Genomic DNA, 17,421 nt, shown 5'->3' with positions numbered 1-17,421 from the left:
CCTCAATCCTTTAATATTTGGAAATGAGCCTTGACTGTGTTTTTTTCTCCCATATAACTGATAATCGATTTTAAAGGTACTTACAGTGATTCTGGGAAGTGTTTCTTAGGTACCGGACCTCCCAAATGCTTTCCAAAACAATCAAGTTAAACCTTCTTCCCTCCTCCTTACCCTTTCTTTTGTCCCCTTCCCTCACCTCACCCCTTCTTTCTAGTGGTTCTAGGACTGAATTTATTGAGTGTTTTGTGCATACTAAGCAACATGCTGTCACCAAGTGACACCACAGACCTAGACATTTTTCTTTTGAAGCACTTGACTACCATCAGAGGAACTCAGGACACCACACAGACTCAGCAATGGTGTGTAGACCTAAAGGTTACTTTAAAACAACAGTCCATGGTAGTGACCGTGGACCCTTTGATACAGAGCAAAAATTATTTGGCTAAGTTAATTATGAGGCTGCAACAAATAAATCTAACAGTGGCAACATAAGGTATGGAGTCTGGGCATCCCTAAAGGGCCATGGTTCTTAGCTAGGTTGTCCATCAGAACTACTTGAAAGGGGTGGGGTATAAGTGAATACACAGCACAGACACAGTACCCAGACTTCCCCAGGTCTCTAGGCAATGACTGAAGGCATAGTAGTATTTAAAGCTCCCCAGATGACATGCATGTTCTGCTGTCCATAATACCCAAGTACATTGTGTACTATAAAGAAATGCAAAATTATTTACTTTTTGGTCAGGTGTCTCCTTTAGAGATGGGAGGCCATGGGAAGGTCTGCTCACTGGCTATCTTAGTTTGGTTTCTATTGCTGACAAAAAACACCAAGGCCAAAATCATCTTGGGGAGGAATAGATTATTCCATCTTGTGATTCCAACCAAGTCACTACTCACTGAGGTAAGCAGAGTCTACATCTGGAGGCAGGAACTGAAGTGAAGGCCACAGAGGAACATTGTTTACTGAACTGGTGTGATCAGTTAGCTTTCTCATAGACCCCAGGATCTCAGGGACTCAGGGACTCAGGGCTCAGGGACTGATCTGCCCACACTGGGCTAGGCCCATCCAAATTAATCATCAATTAAGAAAATAGTTCACAGCCAATTTGATTGGGGGCATTGTCTCATTTAAGGTTTCCAATTCTCAGATGATTTGAGTTTTTATCACTTTGACAAAAAACAAAACCAAAAAACAACAAAAATCCAAAATGACCTAGCCAGTAGTCTGGGCATTCCAGAACTGTAATTAAAAGTTATTTCTCTATGCTACTATATGGGGGGGGTGGGTGGGGGTGGGTGGTTGAACAAAGGTGACAAAGAGAATGTGCCAGATAGTCGTCGTCCAAAGGCTATGGAAACTTTCTAAAATGATACCCTTTCTGATGAGAGATGACTTTTTTCACTCAGGACACCATGACTTGCATGACAAGTGTTTTTTAGGGGTTCAAAAAGGGTATATACAAGGGTCTTCAGAGAAATGAGGCACAGAGGCTTCCTGGCTTCTACCTCCATTTTAATCTTCTGAAATGCTTTGGTTGATGCCTGGGATTGATCAAGATGTGATGATGTCACCTGCATGACAGAGAGTGACACTTCTCCAAGTGTAGGATCAGAATGATTGATTTCAGAAATACTGAGTTTCATGTCCTCCAGCTGATGGACAACCTCCGTTTTCTTGTGATACTGTGAACAAAATTTGGCTGTCCTGGGCATGCTCAGTTTATTTGCTTATCTGATCTGAACTAAAAGTGGGGTAGGCTTGCTTTCTGGACACTGTAGCATTTTACTGGGGTTGGGGTGAAAAGCTAGCATGGCTCTTTTTAACTTATCAAAAGCTGCCTGAGCTGGGCTACATTGTTGATCTAGCCATCCACGTTTGGGGTAAACATTTTAATTATAATTTGAACATTCGGCTTTTATCAAAAGTTAGAAAAAAACTAACTTTTTTTCATCGACACCCCCCCAAAAGGCCTCTCCATTTCTTAACACACATGTACTTTGATTTCAATTAAGAATAAAGAGACAAACATAAACAAATGCGAATAAGAGGGAGAAAGAAAATGGGGGCAAGAATGGGATAATGAAAATAAAATTCCCCAGCAGCCCCAAACTGGAAATCACAGGACAAGGGCTAGTTAGGTCCCCTAAACAGGAAGAACTGAAAACTGAAACCCATGGTGGTCTAAGTTTAGAAGTATCCCTTTGGTGATTTTTTTTAAAGGAATATAAAACTATTGACCACTGTTCACCATTATTTACAATAAAGTAAATATACAGTTGGATGACATTCTGATACTACAAAGTTACTTTTCTGCCTCATTGAACCAGAACCCAAATACTGAAAAGATTGATCCAAGACTGCCAAGTCAGCATCTCCTCTAGAAGGCAGTGACAATCTGAGGACACTTCAAGCCAGCCTCATGTGAGTCCTTCCATTTCATGAGAAACATTCATTCTCCACTGCTGTCTGTGGCACCAATTATTCGTTCAAGATCAAGGCCACTGGCAAAGCCCCTTGGTTTGTCAGCAGCACCTCTCTTCTTCGATTTGCTATCGTCAGATTCACTGTCAGATAAAGATTTCCTTTTTGTACCATCATTATCTTTACAAGCTTTTAGAGAATTAAGAAATGCTTCAATTAATTCTGGACTATCTAAATTTTCTTCTGGTTCCCGACTATTATCAGCCTCTGTGAACTCCTTCCACTTCAGGAAATACTCCACCTTCCCATTCACTTCACGACGGCCAAGTCCTTTTTCTATCACAAATTCTTCAGGCTCTGCCTCTTCAACTTTTTTTACTCTTTCCATTTTGTTTCTTTCCCGTTTTTTTGCAATGTAGTTTTATTGGAGGTCATTTTTAAAATTTAATCGGAGACTTGAAGAGTTCACCGTTCAGATGCTCAGGGCTTCGGATCCGGCAAAGTCTTCCTGCCTGTGCGCTTCAGTTCAGCCACATCCGAGGGGAGGAGGTGCCTGCAGCTCCGCCGGGGATAGGGGTGGAGTGTGGGCACGGGGGTGGGGTGGGGCCCTGGCCGCGCGGGGCCCGCCGGGAACGCGTCCTGCGGGGGGAGGGGGCGGGGGCGGCGCTCACTGCTCACAGTCCGCGGCGCAGGGGGTCTCCTGGTGAGGGGAAGGCAGGCCTGCGGGACTCCGGAGGCTTCTTTGCCAAAGCTCTGGTGAATTTGTAAACTTTTAAAAAATGCAATACTTAGCCAGATGGTGGTGGCACACACCTTTAATCCCAGCAGGTGAGTCTCTGGTGAGTTTGAGGCCAGTCTGGTACTCAGAGTGAGTTCCAGGACCCAGAGCAATCCTGTCTCAAAAAACCAAAATGATGATGATGGTGATCAATATTTGATGACGCTTAAACCTTTTTTGTGTGAGGTACGTATTTTCCCTCTCATTTTTGAAAAGGTCTATGTAAATTTATGAGATGGGCTGTGATGAAGTGGTTCGTTGGTGCAATATGTGCTGTCTGAAAATTTGACATGGAAAGGGTGATCCTGGGAACCTGGAATGAGTTCCTTACTTCATCTGGGAGAGACACTTGTCTATGATCACTTTTTGAAAGTTAAGATATACACATGGGTGTGTGCATGTGTGTACGTGTTTATACGGGAGAATGTACATGTGAGGGTGTGTATGCACATGTGTGTGGCCTCCACCCTGTTATTTCTTGAGGCAGGGTTTCTTACTGGCCTGGGCCCATTGGTTTTCCTAGACTGCTGTGTGGTAAGCAAGCCCCAGGCAGCATCCTGGTCCAGGAGCCTTGATCCTCCCTTCTGCTATCACAGGACACAGTAAGAAGGTATCATGTTTGAGAGAACAGGTCCTACGCAGACAGACTCTGCCAGTAATTAGATGCTCTTTCTAAATCATCCAGTCTACAGTGAGTTTTGGATTCAGTCCGGGAATCTATACTAATCTAGAACTCTGATGCATGGCCATTGGACAAAATTATTTATGAGTTCTCTTTGATTGTAAAGGTTCCATTATTCTATAGGGCTAATGCATCAGTAATAAAGGAAATCTATGGCATAAGCTATGTAAACTTACTGGCTTTTAACAGATGTAGTTGACCTGTCATAAAGAGCACGAGTTTCTAGGTTCTAACCGTCTAAGCCTGACTTCTAGCCCAAGAAGGGCTGAGCAGCTCTCCTAGAAAGAACACAGAATTAAGTCTAGATTTCTCAAAGGCTGGCCATGCCTCTGATGCCTCCCAGAACACCACGTTTAGCAACCTTTACTAAGACCAGATGCCAATATATTTTTAAAAAATCCTCGTGGGAAGAGATGGGTGAAGGGAAAGCGCCCATTATATAAAGGACAAACAACGTTCCTGTCTTAAGAGGCATCTTAAGCCTCAAGTTTCTCTCTTAAGTGTGGAGCCACTTTATTCTGGAAGAAGCACTCCTAACTAGAGGCAAAGGCCACCTTTAAAGATGGAGTTTAACACAGTTTGGCTCAGGGAACAAGAATGAGCCCCTTGTGAAACTTTTCTTTATGGTGTAAAGAGCTTTGTAGCTACAGAAAACCTTTCCTTAGGCTGAAATGTTGTTTTTTAGGTGCAAATTTAAAGCAGGGGTTTAAAATAGGGAGGGGGAACATCAATTGGTCCAATACCTGTCTTTGCAATAACCTGCAAACTAAGCAAGCTTATTACATTTTTAATGGGTAAATAAATAAATAAATAGATAGATAAGGGGGTCATTTCATGTCAGTGAAAACTATATAAAATTCTAATTAAATGTCTCCATTGAAATTTCAGCAGGATCCTGTCCTGTTCATTTACTTGGGTATTGCCTAAGGTGGCTTTTGCTACTGCAGAAAAGCCTTTTACAGAGGACACATATAGCCTACAGAGCAGAAAATTCCTAGACTCTTACCCTTTAAAGATAATGTGCTGAACATAGTGTGCTCTCTTTGACTCTCTCTCATTTCCTAACTCCCCGTGGGGTGTGTGTGTGTGTGTGTGTGTGTGTGTGTGTGAGAGAGAGAGAGAGAGAGAGAGAGAGAGAGAGAGAGAGAGAGAGAGAGAGAGAGAGAGAGAGAGCAGAAGCTAAGGAAGGACATTGGGTGCCCTGCTTCATTATTCTGTACTGTATCCCTCTAAGATGGGCTCTCTCACTAAACCAAGGCCTAGATGGGAAGCCTGCAAACTCCAGGGATTCCTCTCTCCTTGTCTCTCACATTGCTGGGGTCACACACACACACTTGGATTTTTTTTTTTCTAAAAGCATGGATCCTGGGTCTTTGAACTCAGGTCTGCAAGCTTTTGAAGCAATTCCTCCTACCCACTGGCCTATCTATCTAGCTCTCTAGACCCACTTGCTCTTTTTTTTCCTTTTGGGAGGACTGAACTCTCTTTTCTTCCAGCCTGCAACCTCCTTTCCAACAGGGTCTCAGTGCATAGCTTATGCTAGTTTCAAACTACCTTCCTTCCTCCCAAGTGCCGAAAACTGAGCCTGCAGGCTGTGCTTGCTCCTCTTTGCTTCTCAGACTCTGAGCTCCTGCAGGCTGTGCTCTCTTCTCTTTGCTTCTCAGACTCTGAGCTCCTGCTGGCTCAGCTCCTTCAGGGCAGCTTTGTCAGCCCAGACCTCAGGCCATTCAGCCACTCCATATTCACTCTCTCTGCTCTTGATGCTTTGTTTGCCCTTCGCCTCCCAGAAAGCCAACCATTTGGGCACTTCTTGATATCTAATCACGGAATGCTTCTGCAGAAAACACACAACAAAAATCTCTTTATTTAGGTCTAAAAGGATGGCTCAGCAGGTAAAGGCATTTTACCTGAAGCTCAGATAAATGTGAAAGGAAAAGGAGCAACTCTACAAAGTTGTTTTCTGACCTCTGTACACAGGACATGGCATGTACACGTGCAGGTATACACACACACACACACACACACACACACACACACACACACACCGAAAATAAATAAAAAAAATGTTAAAAGTCATGATTGAAATTACAGCCTAGTCACATCTTATTCTAAGAGAAAAGAGACTGGCAAGGGATTTGTCTGCTTTGTCAGCACAGACATATGAGCCCATGAGTCTTTTCTGCGTGCTTTCAGTGGCCAAGACTCTCCCTGACTGCCCAGACAGGCGGTGAATTCCTATTCTGACAGTGTGGACTGAGATCCTTCCCTTTCTCTAAGGTCTGCTTGGGAACTGATCTGTCTCTCTTCTGCTGTTCCAGCTCTTTATCTCAGTTACCTCTTATTCATGAGTGTGATGACATACTCTCACCTCACGTTAAACAAACCACTTCTAGCCAGGTCTACTGGTGCATGTCTATAAGCCTAGCATGCAAGAGGCAGAGGCCACACTGCTCCACATAGCAAGTTCCCAGCTAGCCAGGGCTGCTTGGTGAGGAACATTCAATTGGCTGAGCAATTCTGTTTTTGTGTGAGTCAAGGTGTTTACCGAGATGTTCTTTGGACATAGTTAAAACACAAACAGAAATAATCTAAAGCCAATTGGGGTTTGACTCATACAAACAAAATGCTCTAGAGCCAGTACAAATAGGGAATTAATTTATACATAGTGGCCTGGAGATATGCAAAGATATAGTGTATGGCAAAAGGATCCAGTTGAATACATATATACATACATCTATTTAAAACTTAAGAGGGGAAATATGATCAAAACATATTGTATGAAAATTTAAAAAATAAATTTATGAGAGTGTAATTAAATACACATATAACATTAAATGTTTAAGGGTTGGTATTAGGTGGATCTTTCATGCCCCCAAACTTAGGTATATATCAGGTGTAATTTTTGTTTGTTTTGTTTTGTTTTGTTTTGTTTTGTTTTGTTTTGTTTTTGAGACAGGGTTTCTCTGAATAGCTCTGGCTATCCTGGAACTCACTCTGTAGACCAGGCTGACCTGGAACTCAGAAATCTGCCTGCCTCTGCCTCCCAAGTACTGCGATTCTCCAGTCTTCTTTCTGCTAACTTGTACAGACTAGTTATGACTCAAATCAGAGTAAAGATAACAGATACTGTTCTCCTTGATGCCTTTAGTGTTCTTTTCTTCACTCTCTCTTAGGGAATGACTGGTTTCCATGGAGGCTTTCACAGCTGTCAGGAAAGAGGCATTGAGATTCATTCACCACTCATTCACTCTTTCATTCCTTGTATGTAAGAATCCAGCTACTCTTCTAACCCTAGACACATGGCAGTGAAGAAAACACTGAAATCACAAGAGCAGGAACAAGAAAGCATGACTCTCTGAATACAGAGAATCAAGATGTAGTAATAGTATCAGGTAAGTGTTTCAGAAATACAGGAAGAGACAAGGAGGGTGAGCACAAGGAAAGCCTAAGGCGTTTGTCAAAGATGGCGAGGAAGACTCACTCTGATGAGTAGGCAGAGAGCTGAAGGAGAAAGGTGGAGAGAGAGAGAAAGATAGAGATAGAGAGAGAGAGAGAGAAAGAGAGAGAGAGAGAGAGAGAGAGAGAGAGAGAGAGAGAGAGAGAGAGAGAGAGGAGGGAACACCACAGATAGGACAAGTGGAGTAAGAGGGGTCCCAGTGAGTGAGAAAGTGGAATTGTTAAAAATATATAGATTTGGAAATACCATGTGTATCCATGTGTGTACTATATAAGTTTGCAAGAGTATGTGAGCATGTATAAGTGCTTGTGAAAATGTATCTGGGTGTGCCTGTGTAAGTGTGTTTTGTTGAGAGTGTGTACAGGTGTCTTGTGAGTTTTCTGAGTCCATAGTGCATCCTAGTGTGTGTGAGGGGTTGTATGTGTGAGAGTATATGTGTATGTCTGTTGGAAGTGAGTGTGTTAATGATAGTGTGTGTGTGGGGGGGCTGTTAGTGTGTGTGAGTGTGAGTATGGTGATGTGACTGGGTGTTTGTGACTAAGGGCAAGTGTGTGCCAGCATGTGAGTGACAGTGAGTGTGAGCATGTGAAAGTGTGAATGTATGCTGTTGTGTGTGTGTTCATGAGAGCGTATTGATATGTGTTAGTGAGTTTGGGCGTATGTATGTGTGAGTATGCATGTTATAGTGTGTGTGTAAGAGTGAATGTGTTTGTGTGCGTGGAAGATGGGCTTCTGCAGACCTCCGTCTTTCACGTAGCTCAGTCCAGGATAGCTAAAAGCCCTGGTGTCAGGATCAGTTATGAGCTTAGTCACACCTATATCTTCCTGCTTCTGACTAGAGTCAGAAGTCCCATATCCAGGACTTTTCCCAGTCTCCTACAGTAAGAAACCACATTCTCCCATCTTTTCCCTTCCCATCAAGCCGCTAACTTGCTGGGAACCTCAATTCTTAAGCCTCTAATTTTTTTCTTCCAAAGATTTATCTCTTCTTTAATCCTGATGCTTTTTGAATCTCCAAATTAAAGAATGGACTTTTTTCCTTACAGTGAGAATATTTTTCTTGATGCTTTCTCTAAAAAATGTATCTGTCACTTGATAAAATTACACGGGAAAAGAGAAGACATGACTGTCAAAGAATTTCTAGGGATGAAAACCACATCAATGAATGTTTTTACCTTAACTTCCCAACACAAGATTGAGAAGATTCACTAACTGCGAACAGTAGGCATCACTGTGTTCAGCATTACTGCCAACTACGCCCTGGCTTTCCTAATCTGTAGACCCTTTCATCAACAGATGCCAAGGAACCATACAAAGCCATAAATGTAAGCAGTAAAATTATATAGTAATAAGACATTGTTAGTTGGTACAGTTTCTTTTCCTGTTTCTCTTTTTCTTGTGCACCTGCCCAGCTGGACATTTTAAAGAGACAATTGTAGGTCCTCTCTCCTTTCTTTATGCCCCCCCTCTTCTCCTGTACTTCTGGAGGTAACTACAACCTTTATTTTCTTCTGAAGTGGCTTCTTCTAAAGTTTCATTTTCTAGGATAATTGCAGGAAAAAAAATCTGCAATTACCTCCAAAGTTTTGCTATACTGCTTGCTGGAAATATATAATTCAGCTGTTGTGTTAATGTCTTTCATGGAGACTAGGCCTTGGTGCTTTGAGAAATTTTCTTCAATTATGTTATAGTTAAAGTACTATCATTGGCTTTGTATCATGGCTTTACACTCTTGGCTATATCTGTAACCAACTGCATAAAATGTTTTCCATCAGATGGAGACAAAGATTTAAAATATGCTTATAACCATCTATGGCCATTTTATGATCATCCATCTGCTCATAAATGTTTGACCCCTCCCTCAAGTAGCTGGTGTTAGTAGGTTCATATTTAAGAACATTGGTATAGGAAAAAATAGCCTGCTTAATTTCTTGTTCCAGAGACATTTCTGCCAACCTAATCCATTCTTCTGTGTCACTGGAATTTAAGTGTGCAGCAATCAACTACTACTACAATGATTTCTCCATGCCACCTTGGTCCTCATATTCCATGGCATGTATAGACAGAGAATGGCTCATAAGCCAAAGGAGCTTGTTTCAGGATTTGCATGCAGATCCATATTGCCTTTTCTTGTTCTCCTCCAGCAAAGCGACCATTGGCTTCATCCTTGAGACCTTTCAGGACACTGGAGAGTTCACCCTGAGCGAAGCCTCTTCAGTTCTTTTGGTTTTAGGGTTGAGAACCATTTCTGACACAAATATGCCTGTAGTGGTTTGCGCAGGTGTTTTCTCTTCCTCCTCCTTCTTTTCTCCCTCCCCTTTCCCCTTCCCTCCTTTTCCCTTTCTTCTCCACCTCCTCCTCTTCTTCCTCCTCCTCTTTTTCTTCCTCCTCTTCTTCCTCTTCTACCTCTTCCTCCTCCCCTTCTTCTTCCTCCTCCCCTTCTTCTTCCTCCTCCCCTTCTTCTTCCTCCTCCCCTTCTTCTTCTTCCTCCTCCTCCTCCTCCTCCCCCCCCCTCCTCCTCCTCCTGTCTCTCCAAGCATGAAAGCAAAGGTTTTGTGAACTGACTGACTTCTCTGATGTTCCTCCTTTATCGGCATCTTTGTCCTGGGAGTTAGCCGAGTCACTTCCTGTTGGTATGGGACTTTAGAATCATTACTTTTCTTTGAGTAATGATTTTCCTTTTTCCCCAAGACTTTTCTTTTTTGGGTATCTCTCTCCTCTTGCTGGCTTTGTATTGCCCTTCCATCCCCATTCCCAGTTAATTATCACCCCTCATTTTTCCCATGTTCCTCTTCATAGTGCCTGTGTCCTACTATCCCTGTTCTAGAGATCCTTCCCCTCTTCCCTCCTATAATCCCTTGTTACATTTTTGGTTTATGTGGTTCTTCTGCATTAAATGCTATTTCTAAGAAGCCAGAGCCAGAGTCCACAAATAAGATAGATGTGGTATTTATCCGAATCTGGGTAACCTTGATGTGTATAACATTTTCTAGTTCCATTTTTTTTACCTGAAAATTTCATGATTTTATTTTCCTTTACAGTTGAATAGAATTTCATTGTGTATGTATGTGTAGCATGCTTTCATAATCTAGTAAGCAATTGAAAGACATTTGGTTGTTTCTTAGCTATTGTGAAAGGAGTGGCAATAATCATGGCTGAGCAAGTGTCGATGGAGTTGGATGTTCAGTCCTTTGGGCATCTGCCAAGGAGTAGTATAGCTGGGCCATATGATAGATCTATTTTTAGTTTTAGGGGATTCTCACAGTGGCTGCACTGTATACTTGCATCTATCCATGAACATACTAAAACCTATTGGACTACATACTTCAGTTGAGTAAACTATGTAATGAATTGTTTATCAGGAAACTGAAGACAGTGTCCAGTCACTTACTCCCTTCTTATTCTGATCTGAATGTCAGTCATGACCTGATAGTTGTTGTGTTCCATCCAAGTCAGCAGTATTTCATTTGTGTACCTACTCCTAGTTGAGAGAGACCTATGGATACTTAACTGGAGTTGTGCTCTTGTAACCATTTATCTATGTGACTACTTATCTATGCATTAGGAATTAGCAATGGTTTCTTTACAGTCACTAAATTGTTTTCTGCTTAATAATTCTATGAGGCATAATGTGATATGTTCATACTTGTATACACAGGTGCAATGTAGTCAAAACAAGGTAATGGATTTCCTTGTTTCTGGGTTTGTAGTCTTTCAATTATACCCATCTGGCTCTTCATAAGTACTTCCTGTGCATGTAATAGGTTATTGTGAGCCTTCACAGTAGAGCTTTGTGGCTCCTTCCTCCCATCCAACTGTGTTTACCACTCTGTATCTACCTCCCTCTAGATCTCCTCTCTTCTCTTCCTAGCCTCTACTTATGACTATTCTAGCTTCTTTTACTTTGAATTCTTTTTATTGTTGTTATTGTTGTTCTACATAGCAGAGAGAGAAATGTGGTATTTGTCTCTCTGTGCCTGGTTTAAACTCTGCCCCTAGTACCCTGTATTTTGTTACAAATGATGAGGTCATTTTTCGTGTGGCTGAATAATGACCAACTGTCTATATAATCATGTTTTCCTTATCTATTTGTACATTGATGGACACATGGGGAGACTCTGCATCTCAGCTCTTGTGATTAAGAAAATTAGCAAATACTAATTATCAATACAACCTAGTGATACAACATACTATTTATCATAATATGAGTTGTGTGTGTGTGTGCATGTGTGTGAAATTTAGCTAGCAGCAAGCTCTTTATAGTAAATAAAAGCTCTGTATACTGACATGGTGTCTTTAAAAGCTGAGGGTGGTGGCAATGCTTTTAATCCCAGAACTTAGAAGGTAGAAGCAGGTGGATCTCTGTGAGTTCAAGGCCAGTCTGGTCTATACTGAGAGACCCTATCGCAAAATAAGCAAACAAATAAATTACCACACACAAAAAGGAGTCAGTGTTATGGGGAAAAAGCATTATCCCATGTATGATAAATAAATCATTCTTCTAAGTCAAATGTACATTATTTCAAAAACTATAAAAATAAAAAATAAATAAAAGTTAAGGCTTAAATTACTCAATTGTTAAAACGTTGGATGTTATTCGTGGTAAAAATGTTGCAAATGAGCAAACACTATTTTTCTATTAACATTTTATAAATTATATTTTGAAGGTTTTGTAAGGTTTTATCTATCCACTAAGTAGGGTGAATGTAATTAACCAAGTCGACAGCCATGTGAAGATCTGAGAAGAGCATGCCTGGGCTTAGAACAGCACTTTCGGTGCAGAAACAAGTGAAAGGTTGAGTGAAGATGGAGTTCTAACACCAGACAGGGAAGAGGAATATAGTGTGAAGGGAGTCACAACGGCCGAGAAGATTGGGCAGAGAGTGCTGAAGACCTTGCCTGTTTCCTCATGGTGGTCATGAGTGGGTAGAAACCTCTCCATAACGACTGCTTTCACCATGATAAGGAAATGAACTGCAGCAGGCTGGTGCTGGGGATGGATGGGATGGCTCCTCATGTGCTGCAGAGTGGTCCAGTGGGACAGGAGGCTGTGACACAGTGTCATCCTCCATCCTTCAAGGTTTAACCTGTGACATATACACCTTAAAAGTGAAGTAGTATCAAAGCCATGGACAGATAAGTGGTTCTCAGTCTCTGGGTTTCCACCCCTTTGCATATTACATATTTATATGGTGACTCATCACAGCGACAAAATTACAGTTATGAAGTGGCAATGAGATAATTTATTTTATGGTTGGGGAATCACCACAACATGAACTGTATTAAAGGGTCAAAGTATTGGGAAGATTGAGAACCACTGTCCTAGATGAAACTAGTTCATACTCAAAGGCAGCCCAGCCTCCTCCTGTCTATACTCACTGGCATGGAGGTGAGGGTAGGGATGGAGGCTGTTGGTCCACAGCTGGGTGTGGCTTGTGGTCACTCACAATTATGGCCACTTTTTGCTTGTCATAGTGGTGAGCTGGCTATCACCCTGGCTGTAGGCATCTGATAATGAAAGGATTTAGACCCAAGTTGTAGGTAACTCCTATCTTATAGCTCCTGCCAGGACCCTCAAGGAGTTTCCTGGAAACCCTGAGCTCTGTTGCTATAAGGAACCAGCTCTTTTCTAAATGACAATGAGGAAGAAACTCAGGCTCGGTGGAGAAAAAGTATGACTGAGGGGTTCTTTAAAGTCTCATCTGGAAATTATTTTTGCCTTTCCATGAGCATAATACAACAGGTTGAGTGTGTATATTGGTATAAAGTGTATATACTGTGTGTATATGTGCACATATGTAAATGCACACATATATAAAAAATCAGGAGGTTTCTCTGAAGAAAATGAGGATAAAAATGAGGCTTATAGTTAATATCTTCTGTCATTCTTTGTCTTCACTATTTAAGAAAACAAAACCATTCTGGATTATTATTATTATTATTATTATTATTATTATTAATGAAATGAGTTCTTTCTGTGTAGTTCTGAATGTTCTGGAACTCTTGTGTAGACCAGAATGACTTCAAACTCAGAGATCCTCCTGCCTTGACCCTCTTGAGTGCTGGGATTAAAGTCATTTGTTGCTATGCCTGGTCCCACTAGATAATTTCATTAGCTATCTAAAAACTATATAATTTACCATTTATATAGTATGTTATATTTGTATGACCTAGGGAAATTTTGCATATATAATATTTTAAGTACATAGAAAATAGGTCTAATTCTACTTAGGTTAGTGACTCTGTTTCCACAATTCAGAGATGACAGAAATCATTTCTTCTGTCTTTAAGCTAAGTTACACAGAGCCAGTAAGAAAGAATTTGAGGAGTCATCTGGCAAAAATTGAAGTAAAGCAAAGGCTGTTCACCCTTAGATGGGCAGAAACATCCAGGATACCATCGCTATGAGAGTAGATGTTATTGAAGTGGAGGTGTAGTGCATAAAGTTATGGGGACTACATGTTTCTAGATGTTCCTCAGAGAACTCTAAAGTCTAGAGCAGTTAATTGACTTGTCAGAGTCATCCAGCCAGTGAACAGCAAATGCTGGATGTAAACTTACTTTACTTGCTTTTGTGTCCATTGCTTTTGTCTAATACCCTATGATCTCCTGTGACTAGATGGGGCCTTGGTGACATCAGGTACTCTAAAGCTACACAGAGCAGGACCAGAATAGTAAGGGTGGAAAAATTATAAGAGTAAAGGTTGCTGGGCAGTGGTGGCACACACCTTTAATCTCAGCATTTGGGAGGCAGAGGCAGGTGGATTTCTGAGTTTGAGGCCAGCCTGGTCTACAGAGTGAGTTCCAGGACAGCCAGGGCTACACAGAGAAACCCTGTCTCGAAAAACAAACAAACAAACAACAAACAAAAGAGTAAAGGTTAACCCCCCCCACACACAAAACAAAACAAAAAACTTAGGACTTACAATTAAAACAATAACTCTGAAGGCAAGAGTATCATCCTCTTCAGGTGTCTTGTTAGTGGCAGAAAGGTGGTGTAGGCCCTTACTGGTATTCAGTTCTGGTCATGGGATAAGAATACAGCTTTAATTTGGATCTGGTGTCATAGCCTTTGATCCCAGTTACTTAGGAACTAAAGCAGGAGGGTTGCAAATTCAGGGCCTGCCTGGACCACAGAATGAGTTTAAGGTCAGCCTGGGAAACTTGGAGGACCCCATCTGTACAAACAGAAAAGACGAGAGGATAGGGATAGTCTAGAGTTCTGAGCATTTGACCAGCATTGTAGGACCTTATCTTTAATTTCCAGTATTGAAAAACAATGTAGCTTTAAGGAAAAGCTTTAGGGGATGGCAAGATGACTCAGGGAATAGGGGAATTCTTTCCAAGCCTAGCAACATGACCTATGCAATGAAAGGAGAAAACCAGCTTCTGCAGGTAGTTCTCTCTCTCTCTCTCTCTCTCTCTCTCTCTCTCTCTCTCTCTCTCGCACGCACGCACGCACGCACACACACACACACACACTACCACAAAATAAAAGGTCCAATTAAAAACTGTCTCTGGCAGGAGATTATAGGCTACAGTTGAATAATTATATTGCTTTTCTAATAACCAGGGGAGAAGATGGAAACTGTTCCTCATGTACAAGAGACAAGGACTACAAGGAGCCCAGATAACAGCCAGAAGTGGTTATAAAAAGATAAGAAGCATGTGACGCTCACCCAACAGCGGGAGCAGATAACACACATCTGCAAGTTCCAAAGGTGTGAGTTGTGGGCTGGTGACCATTGCAGCCTGCATGGTGAAGGGTAAGATGGAGTAAGGATTGAGTCCCAAGTGTCAGTTGTCTGATGTATTCTGGTTAGAAACAAATGCAAAACATTTTCTAGACAACGTTCTTCTGAACAACTAGTTTTTCATTTTATTTTTTTGTTGTAAGCTTCTGAACACTTGGGGTATGAGTGAGCGCACAGCAAGGGCCTGTGTGTCATGGAACTTCAGGGAAATTCTAAAGAAGAAGGAGACATGGAGTCATTCCTCCAAGCAGATACCATGTTTGACCTGTTGAATCTACATGTCTGCATGCTATTATGTCCATTGTATAGATTCTTACAAGGGTTGGTTTCAGATAAAGGTTTGTGCTGGTGCCTGGATTTTTGATCTGGTCACTTCTAGCACTTGCCCATTTCTCATATTCCACAAATCTGGATCATGGAAAGGGCTTCACCACTCAGTGTCCACTTTAACAAGATTGGTCTGAAGGAGTGTTTAGAAAGGAGGCCATTTGACCTGCATGCTTGAGCTTTTAGGAAATGACATGTCATACAGTTTCTAACGAAGTCAGTAAGATCGTGGGAGGAGGTCGCCTGATGTAGCTTTAAATTGTAGATAGCAAGGGTCCCCTCATTTTGGCATTCAAGACTCTCATCAGTCTGCCTTTGCTCACATGTTTAAGGAATGTGTATTGGGAATTATAGCTTATCCATAGCAAACCATTATGATCTGTAAAACTCGAGCTACATTCTGGGAAGTGACCAGGTTTTTCTTCCTTATTACATTTAATCATTACAAAACTTAATAGCCCCTTATTTTATGAAGGTAAAATAAGAAGACAAAGGAAGGGAATCAGACAATATGCTTCAAGTAATCCAGCCATGTGGCTCTTAGGAGAGGGATTTGAACTTCTGTCTCTCGGACATGGGCCTGTGCATTGTCTTTCTGGAAAGTGTGGTTTTCTGCAGCTGTTTAGAGTGTGATAAAATTTCTCCTGATCATTACCATGCTTATTGATGCCATCAGAGGTGTTGATCGCAGTTACTCAGATCCTACGTGAGGAGCAATGATGTCAGTAGACAAATGGCCAAGAAGTTAATGTTGATTTATGGCAGTGCTAATCATTTCGCTCATTGATGACTTGCCGGAAGTTGACTGTCATAGGGGAGAACTTCATATTTTGGCACTTATTGGATTCACAAAAAATTTGCCATTATATGTACAAATATTTCATGGAAGTAAAAAAGTGATGTGTTGTTTATCTAAAATTAAAATATAATTGCTCAGTAAGGTCCCACTGACCCCCAAACATTACAGGCTATTGCCATTGCTCTTGGTTACCCTCCAGATCTTTATGGTAAAACCCAGTTGCTGAAGACACCACACTTGAGGCATAAAACAGAGAAATCAAGCTGGAGGCCTCATTCATACTGACTGGATTTTTTAATGCTGGAATATGCTAGGTGTGCCACTAGAGGCTAAAAGGAATCACTAGTCTTACCCAGCTGTGAACCCTGCAGTCTACAACAGTGATCAGCCTGGAGAGACACTCCCACTGCTACAGGGGTGGCAGGAATATCATGGGAGTCACCAATTCTTTTCTTGTTGGATTCAAGGCTCACTTTACCAGTTGAAACGCATTTCTTGCACCACCTGGGGGACCAGGAACTTGTGGCTAAGCAGGTTATAGGCCCTCGAGGATAACCTACTGCTGTTACTCAGCTAAATGGACATCTGCTAAACCATTTCTTAATGACTTCGGATTAGGCTTATAGATTACCACATCTGACAACCCTCATACTGCAGGGCAGTTGAGCATATGAACTCACAGCAGTTGTGATAGCACATATAAGACTTGAGAAACCTCAAGCCAGGCAAAATTTCATCATGGAGAGTGGAGGTGGGCACGAAGTCCCATCCCCAACTCCTTAGAGCTATTGGTAATTGATGGCTTGAAAGGTGCTAAAATAGCCATAGAGCCAGAAGCAAGAGTCTGTGATGTGTAGGTCCTCTCTTGTTCTCAGCAGCTTGAGATATTTCCTTTGGAAGCAGGTGCCCTAGGAAAAAGATCTGTGAAAACTATAAGTCAGATGTCTAACTGGTGCAATAAATGCCAGGAGCCCAATTACTCCCATGGTACCCAGGCTTCTCATCTGTAATGTTATAATATTGGTAGATATAGCTTGAAGTCTTCCTACTCTTCTCTTTGTATAAAGAAAAAGGATTTCTCAATTAAGATTTGGTAAGTGTATGTTGGGTGCTCAAAAGACTGGTTCTTTTTGCATATAGAATCTCACTTTCCATGTGTCACTAAATTTATTTAATTTATGGTGGTGGTGGTGGTGGTGGTG

The 17,421-nt window shown here is 41.6% G+C and overlaps 2 pseudogenes; both read right to left on the bottom strand.

The window, feature by feature from the left end:
* Positions 1–2,241: 2,241 nt before the first annotated feature.
* LOC116097386 lies at positions 2,242–2,857 on the bottom strand (annotated as a pseudogene).
* A 5,937-nt stretch (positions 2,858–8,794) lies between these two features.
* Positions 8,795–9,693, bottom strand: LOC116097608 (annotated as a pseudogene).
* Between the last annotated feature and the right edge of the window lie 7,728 nt (positions 9,694–17,421).

This window comes from Mastomys coucha, unplaced genomic scaffold, assembly GCF_008632895.1.
Source record: "Mastomys coucha isolate ucsf_1 unplaced genomic scaffold, UCSF_Mcou_1 pScaffold19, whole genome shotgun sequence".
Lineage (NCBI taxonomy): Eukaryota > Metazoa > Chordata > Mammalia > Rodentia > Muridae > Mastomys > Mastomys coucha.
Note: the sequence above shows the minus strand (reverse complement) of the source record. Positions and strands in the feature narration are given on the sequence as shown.